The following is a 7,823-nucleotide window of genomic DNA, read 5'->3' as shown; positions in this document are numbered from 1 at the left end:
ATGCTTCCAGCCTCACCGGCCCTCTATTATCAAAGTTTCCCGCAGGCACAGATCTGGGATCAGCATAACTCAATCGATCTTCAAACATTAGGGAGGGGAGAATGCATAACTGACCTTAGATCAGTGTCTAGGGGCATCAACCTACACATGCATGCTCAGAGGGACCACTCTTCACCACAAGAGGGCATACATTCAATAACCACATCATCCCAAGCAATAGACCAACCATTGGTGCCCTTGGGAGTAGGAGTAGTTGAGTTTCCCTTTGACAGTGATTTAAGATCAGGTTAGCATTTTCCTTCCTAATGGTTTAGGTGAGGATTGAGAGAGTAAGCTGATCCTAGATCTGTGCTAATGGGAAACCTACCCAGAACATGTTCTTGCTGCATTAGGAGACAGCGAATGTTAGATATGCAGTTGAAGTCTGAATTTTACATACACCTTAGCCAAATACATTTAAACTCAGTTTTTCACAATTCTTGACATTTAATCATAGTAAAGATTCCCTGTCTTAGGTCAGTTAGGATCACCACTTTATTTTAAGAATGTGAAATGTCAGAATAATAGTAGAGAGAATTATTTCTTTCAGCTTTTATTTCTTTCATCACATTCCCAGTGGGTCAGAAGTTTACATACACTCAATTAGTATTTGGTAGCATTGCCTTTAAATTGTTTAACTTGGGTCAAACCTTTTGGGTAGCCTTCCACAAGCTTCCCACAATAAGTTGAGTGAATTTTGGCCCATTCCTCCTGACAGAGCAGGTGTAACTGAGTCAGGTTTGTAGGCCTCCTTGTTCGCACATGCCTTTTCAGTTCTGCCCACACATTTTCTATAGGATTGAGGTCAGGGCTTTGTGATGGCCACTCCAATACCTTGAGTTTGTTGTCCTTAAGCCATTTTGCCACAACTTTGGAAGTATGCTTGGGGTCATTGTCCATTTGGAAGACCCATTGGCCACCCCCTTTTTCCTCCAAACATAACGATGGTCATTATGGCTAAACAGTTATATTTTTGTTTCTTCAGACCAGAGGACATTTCTCCAAAAAGTACGATTTTGTCCCCATGTGCAGTTGCAAACCGTAGTCTGGCTTTTTTATGGCAGTTTTGGAGCAGTGGCTTCTTCCTTGCTGAGCGGCCTTTCAGGTTATGTCAATATAGGACTCGTTATACTATGGATATAGATACTTTTGTACCTGTTTCCTCCAGCATCTTCACAAAGTCCGTTTCTGTTGTTCTGGGATTGATTTGCACTTTTCGCACCAAAGTACGTTAATCTCTAGGAGACAGAACGCTTCTCCTTCCTGAGTGGTATGACGGCTGCGTGGTCCCATGGTGTTTATACTTTCGTACTATTGTTTGTACAGATGAACGTGGTACCTTCAGGTGTTTGGAAATTGCTCCCAATGATGACCCAGACTTGTGGAGGTCTAAAAATGTTTTTCTGAGGTCTTGACAGATTTTTTTTTATTTTCCCATGATGTCAAGAAGCAAAGAGTCACTGAGTTGGAAGGTAGGCCTTGAAATACATCCATAGGTACACATCCAATTGAGTAAAATGATGTCAATTAGCCTATCAGAAGCTTCTAAAGCCATGACATAATTTTCTGGAATTTTCCAAGCTGTTTAAAGGCACAGTCAACTTAGTGTATGTAAACTTCTGACCCACTGGAATTGTGGTACAGTGAATTATAAGTGAAATAATCTGTCTATAAACAATTGTTGGAAAAATTACTTGTGTCATGCACAAAGTAAATGTCCTAACCGACTTGCCAAAATGATCGTTTGTTAACAAGAAATTTGTGGAGTGGTTGAAAAACGAGTTTTAATGACTCCAACCTAATTGTATGTAAACTTCCGACTTCAACTGTATGACTACATGTTCCTTGACCCAGTGACACTGTGTGTGGAGGGACAGAGAAACCAGAGCTACACTAAAAAGAGGGGTATATACTGTAGAAAGAAGCAGCAACAATTGCTTCTCTTGTGCTCTGATTTGACTATTGAAGATTTAATTAGAGATGGGCATGCTTTGACTGAGCCAGGTGTGGTTCAGGGGATATATGAATCCCACCCAACATCAGTGGAGCAATGAAGTGGACATTGACACATCGAAACAAGGACAAGGAGGAGGAAATGGAATCTCAAGATGTGGTTGATTACAGAGAGAGATGGAAAAACAGTCAGGTACAACAGTTGAACAGTTTGGAACTTAACATGAAGTAAATTTTCATTGTAATTACTCAATAATAATTATTTTACAATTTAATAACTATGTCTCTACATTGTATTCAAAGTCACTTTTTTGGTTACGCCTCTACAATCAAACCAAGTGAAATAAAAAACAATTCTTCATTCCTTAATGTGAATTCCTTGAGGTGACTGGTTTTGCGAGACACCATCAATAAGCAGTGCTATCAGCTAAATGTATCTGATTTGCCTTTCTTGTGCCTTACTAGATGTAATCTGTTAAACTACCTTTTTATTTTATTTCATACAAAGAGCTGCCTTTGTGTAGAATAAAAAGCAGATGATTATCAATCAGGCATATTCTGGGCTACAGTCTATCAAAATGAGATATAAATGCAAATGAGATATTTCTTTGTCAAATCTATTTCTCTAAAAAGCATGAAAGCTTGATGCAGACAGAATAGAGGGTTTAGAGCCATGGTTCTCCATGCACAAGCATCTCTGGTAGTTAGAACTGTCTCATTCTGTCATAATGTCATGCGTCTACCCTGTGATTGGCAGGCTCAAGTGCTTACGGATGAAATGAGGCCCCCGTGCTAATGAATAGGCCTCTGATTGCAGGATTCCTCTTTCAGAATTACAGCGTTGCTCCACTGATGAGCAATTACATCTACAGTACCTCTCGTCTCTGCTCTGCTGCGTATTCACATCACATCAGTGCTCCAGCTATTCATCATCATACTGATCAGCAGCACTCAACAGCTCTCGCAACAGTCAACAAAAGTGTGCTGATGGGTGTTAAGGGAATCTTAATCTTCCTCCTCTTTTTCCTCTTCCTCTTCCTAATATAACGTTTATTTCTGAAGTCTCAGTTTCATTTTCTGCCTGCTTTTTTTGTATGTGCATCTTTTTTTTCTGTTGTGAGAAACCGTCATCCGTACAGTGTATCACAATGAAGTACAAAGAACAGCCTATGACAAAAACATAAATCATGCTCACATAAGGGCTTAGGCGATCTAACATAGATACTGATGATGAAATACTGTAGGCTAGTAAAAAGGCAAGAATATTTTTCTAGGAATGCCTCAGCTTGTTGACCGCTCTGAAAGGCTTCTCTCTGTCATCCTCCCCAGAGTATTCACATCAGATATCAAGAATAATACAGGGATTCACAGTCAGGTTAGTGTGGCTTTTCTAAACATTGTTTTTGTTGGAACACTATAGTTGTACTGTAACCTCGTATTTAAAGTATTTCTGACATGTAGCGTTATTCATCAGTTGCTTTTGTGACAAGACAGAATAAATCTCTTCATGAAGGACGTTCAACCCCACTCTCTATTCTGGACCCCGAACTAGCTGGCTGAGGGCCAGTGGTTGAAAACCAGACCACAACAGTGTAGATAGCAGAGCAGTGCTGAGAGAAACACTTCACTTTGAGGCCAAGAGCATGATGTTTATGGACATTATGTAGAGTTAGTTTACAAAACAAAATACTGAACGGCATTACAGTCATTTACATGTGCATTTTTGTCAAACATGGGAGAAATGTGAGAATCTTCAAAAAATTTAGACTGTATACAGTGGTTTCTAAATGCTAGAACATAAATAGCATAAGCTTAGATTACTACAGTAGCACACAGTACTACACTAAGAACTGTACAGATGTGAATTCAACACGAGGAGTAGCCTACCCCTGAGGAAAACTGAGGAAATAGCTAACACAAATGATTAACTTTGGCTCAAAGCCCACCCTCCACTTTGCAAAAATAAATATGAAACTTCAGCGTGAGTCAAAAATGTGTTTATTTATCAGGGTGACAACTTACAACTGTAAAGCAGTACTTGAGTTTGATTAATGATTGGCTACACTCACTACCCTATAATTCACTGGTAACATCTTGGAAGCATCATCCTGGCTGTGGCTGCTGTATTGTATTGTTCTGGCAGGGCCCGGGGATCAGGCATCTGGAAGACTGGGGAGTAGACGTTTCTAAAACAGCCTTTTAGCTTACGGAATACACCCCTGCCCTCTCAGACAGAATTAGGGGAGAGTGGGGTAAGTTGGAAAAACATTTTTTACATTCAGCATCACGTCAGGGGAAGTATTCTTTCTAACAAATATATCTACATGTATTTCAGGATGTTGTGTATCCCTGGAAATAATCAGAATTCATGTACACATAGTTTTGAAAACATAGCTTTTCCCCAAAAAGTGGTCACTTGGTATGGGAACAGGGTAGGTTGAGCTTCTGTGATATAAGTGGGTGATGGTATCCTGTGACAGTGTGTGATGGTAGGTCAATGTTGAATTAATTTACATTTACATTTTAGTCATTTAGCAGACGCTCTTATCCAGAGCGACTTACAGTTAGTGAGTGCATACATTTTCATACACATGTACAGTAAGTTGCAAAATTATACTAGTAAAAAAAGTTTTCAAAAAGTGGTGCTAAGCAATCAGGTACTAATTAATAACTGTTTAATAAAAGAAAGTCATACTTCATGGAATGGGGGTGTGGTATATTGTATCATCTTAAATGTATGCCTACATTCAGATATAGATCTGTTCAATATCACTTAACCTTCTATCTCTTGACCAGTTGTCTGGGACGTTGTTCCGATGTGCCAATTTGTAGGCAAGTTCTCTGCATTTGAGGCTATTAAGCCCATGAAACTGGTCCACGAGATTCTTGATATGTTTAGCAAGCTCAGACTCCATGTGTCACGGTTTCGGCCGAGGCTGCTCCTTCTCCTTGTTCGGGCAGGCTTCGGCAGTCGTCGTCTCCGGAGTACTAGCTGCCACCGTTCTATGTTTCTATGTTTGATTGGTTTTGTCTGTTTTGCTACACCTGTTCCTTATTAGTGTTTAATTAGGCGTCCTATTTAGTTCTCTTGTGTTTTGGTCAGGTGTTGTGTGTAATTGTTCCTTGTCACGTTGTGTGTTAGTTCGTTTATTCTGTTCTCTCTGACTTTTGTGTTTTGAGAGAGAGTTCCGCACTTTGTGCGCCTTAGCTTACTTTACTGTTGTGCGTAAAGTTCGCCTGTAGCCTGTTGCCGTGTGTGGCTCGTTTTTGGACTTTACTAAAGACGCTGTTCGAAACCTCTGTGTGTCCTGCGCCTGATTCTACACCACCTCTACACTCAACCCTGACATAATTACACACCAGTTATGGAATCAGCAGGACACACAGAGGTTTCGAACAGCGCCAAAGTACAATGTTAGAAATTAAGTAAAAGGCAATCGTTGTAAACAACACAGCACACGTGATTAAAAGGCACTTATAAATAGGCATGTAATAAAATAAGACCTGCAGATACGTGATATAAAAATAATGGCAGTCTCTAGTTTAGTAAAAGTCAGTGTCACTTGTGACAGGTACATATTAGTTTAATTTTTTGTCAATGTACCTATTCAGTGTAATTCAGTCTATTTTTCATCCCTTGCTGCCGCTCGAATGGACTTCTTCCCTTCTCTCACTTCCTTGGCAGCTCTCAAGAACCTCAAGGGGGGCTAGACCCCTGCTTGTTTTACATTTGTATACACGGGGCATGATGATGTCTGCTCTGTATAATAAAAATGCATCTTGAGTTCATATCAAATCAAATCAAATGTATTTATAAAGCCCTTTTTACATCAGTAGATGTCACAAAGTGCTTATACAGAAACCCAGCCTAAAGCCCCAAACAGCAAGCAATGCAGATGTAGAAGCACGGTGACTAGGAAAAACTCCCAAGAAAGGAAGAAACCTAGAGCAGAACCAGGCTCTGAGGGGTGGCCAGTCCTCTTCTGGCTGTGCCGGGTGGAAATTATAAGAGTACATGGCCATTTAGGCCAGATCGTACTTCAAGATGTTCAAACATAGATGACCAGCAGGGTCAAATAATGATCACAATGGTTGTAGAGGGTGCAACAGGTCAGCACCTCAGGAGTCGATGTCAGTTGGCTTTTCATAGCCGAGCATGACACATTGCAAAAATACTATGCATAAAACTGATAAAATGTAATCATAATTTGTATGGGGTTTGGTGGCCATTGGCTCAACATACCCCAAGGCAAACATTTTGACTATATTAGCCAACACTACAAGGATACACTTTCATGCTAGGTTTCGAACCTCATATTGTAGCTTATAGAGACCCCAACTGATGTATAGAACTATCTTAAAACGACCTACTTTGGTGTAGATAGAAGTATCATGAAACCTATAACACAATACATTCATTTGACTGTGAAAATTAGTTAGTTTTTACCTAACTTGCTTACCACTTTTTCCATGTGGTTTCTTCCTTCACAGACTCTTCCTAAATATTTGGTCACATGATTCATTTTGTGCCACTGAGTGGCACTCTTTCCTTAAGTCAAAAGCAACTCCTATCAACTTCTCATATTGGGGATGTAAATGGGTATGTCTCGACACAGTGTTTAGGTATTGACTATGACTTATGATAGTACAGACTACAGCTGTAAGAATTTAACCAGTAACTTTAAAATCTTAATTATCCTAACCATTTCGTTATTTATTGCTAAAGACTACAGATTTCCTCATGTGGGCGGGGTCCATGTATGCCCCAGTGAACCACTTCAATGTTATTCACTTCTTCCCAAATATGACAAAAAAAGCGCCACTCTTTTATTGTTTAATGCAGATGTTGTTCAATCTGAGAGTGTTTAGATGTCAATGATAAGGACTGCAGACAGGCACAGATAGCCATTACCGAAACCTACACTTGGTTTGTTAGCCAAAGCTCAGCCCCAACCCAACTTCCAACCTCTGCCCACCAGCATTTCTCAGAAGTGTTTCCTATCTTTCCTTTCCCTCCACCTTGTCTCTCTAGCCCCCTCAGCCTTCAGCCAATCCTCAGGTGGAGCAGTTGTTTCAGGTTTCTCTTTATTGTGCTGCGGCTCAATAGCATCGCTGTAGAGAGTGTATGTGTGTGTGTGTGTGTGTGTGTGTGTGTGTGTGTGTGTGTGTGTGTGTGTGTGTGTGTGTGTGTGTGTGTGTGTGTGTGTGTGTGTGTGTGTGTGTGTGTGTTTGTGTGCTATTTACACCCAGCTGGCCTAGCTACACTCTCCATTGTAGCGAATCAGGTCAGACAGGACCGATACTGTTACTGTACTGAGCTTTGAAGCAAATTCACAGGCAGCGCTGGTGATCCGGTCTGAACACCACACAGTAGAGCCTGTCTGTGTGACTCCTTACTTTGGCTTTTTACTTTAGCCCTAGCATTATTGTTCCATCAGTGATGTGCTAGCCTTGATTTTTTGTATAATTTTAGTTTTATTAATATACGTCTATTGTATTATATATTTGTGTCATACTTGTTCAGTTGTGGTGTTGTAACACTGTGATGATGAGATGTTATGTTAGCTTCCATATTCGTTAACTGGTGATAGAGCTAAGAAAGAAGAGATGAGATTAAAAACATATTTTAGGGGATTATAATAATGATATACAGTATGTAATCTATTATGGCGACACTTCAAAAGTTTCCCAACCCTAGTCGTCGGGTACCCCCAAAGGTTTCATTGTAGCCCTTGACAAAGACACCTCATTCAACTCATTGAGGGCATGATGATTAGTTGACAAGTTGAATCAGGTGTGCTTGTCCAGGGTTACAATAAAAATATGTACTG

This window comes from Coregonus lavaretus (assembly GCF_964263955.1).
Source record: "Coregonus lavaretus genome assembly, chromosome: 17".
NCBI lineage: Eukaryota > Metazoa > Chordata > Actinopteri > Salmoniformes > Salmonidae > Coregonus > Coregonus lavaretus.
Note: the sequence above shows the minus strand (reverse complement) of the source record.